This window comes from Otolemur garnettii, unplaced genomic scaffold (assembly GCF_000181295.1).
Source record: "Otolemur garnettii isolate 467f Iridium unplaced genomic scaffold, OtoGar3 scaffold00104, whole genome shotgun sequence".
Taxonomy (NCBI): Eukaryota; Metazoa; Chordata; class Mammalia; order Primates; family Galagidae; genus Otolemur; species Otolemur garnettii.
Genome location: NW_003852499.1, coordinates 174,797 through 175,941, shown reverse-complemented (window position 1 = coordinate 175,941; position 1,145 = coordinate 174,797).

Sequence of the window (1,145 nt, the reverse complement as noted above, 5' to 3'; positions counted from 1 at the left end):
AAAAAAAAAACAAAACATTTTTATGGGTTGGGCATGGTGGCTAATCTGCCAGGAATTATAATATGCTTTGTAACTATTTAAGTCTGTATTAGCAAACTTTAGATATCAAACTAAAAATACATAAGAGGGACATATATAATTTTTAATTTTGATGTATATTTTATTTAATTTTTTTTTTGTAGAGACAGAGTCTCACTTTACCACCCTCGGTAGAGTGCTATGGTGTCACACAGCTCACAGCAACCTTCAACTCCTGGGCTTAGGCGATTCTCTTGCCTCAGCCTCCAGAGTAGCTGGGACTACAGGCGCCCACCACAACGCCCGGCTATTTTTTTGTTGCAATTTGGCTAGGGCTGGGTTTGAACCTGCCACCCTTGGTATATGGGGCTGGCGCCCTACCCACTGAGCCAAAGGTGTGCCCAGATGTATATTTTACTTTAAGATTGAAAAATTAATTTTGGATGGGTACAGTGGCTCACACAAGTAATTCTAGAACTTTGGGAGAACAAGGCTGGAGGATTGCTTGAGGTTGGGAGTTTGAGACCAACCTGAGCCAAAGTGAAACCCTGTTTCTAATAAAAATGGAAAAATTAGCCTGGCTGTGGTGGTATATGCCTGAAGTTGCTGTGAGCTATGATACCATGGCACTCTACCAACAGTGACAGAGTAAGATTCTGTCTCAAAAAAAATTTTTTTTCTTGAGAAGATAAACTTTTTATTTCCACTATTGTGTCCTTCCAACACTATATTTCATACACATTGAATTTGGCAGCATATTTTTGTATATAATGCCTTTACCAGTTATAGTCTTGTGCACATTCCCTACGAATTAATCATAGAGTGCTTTACTATTTGCATCGACAAAAAAGTAGTAATCCATTAACTTTTCATTGAGCAATCTTTTTTCACCTGTAATTTTTCTTTCTGGGGGTTCTATTTTCTTTTGAGACATTGGAGAAATCAAGCTGGGATTAAAAAAATAACAATGGGGCAGTGCCTGTGGCTCAGTGAGTAGGGCACTGGCCACATATACTGAGAATGGCAGGTTCAAACCCGGTCTGGCCAAACAGCAACAAAAAAATAGACAGGGCTCGGCGCCTATAGCTCAACCGGCTAAGGCGCCAGCCACGTACACCTAAGGTGGC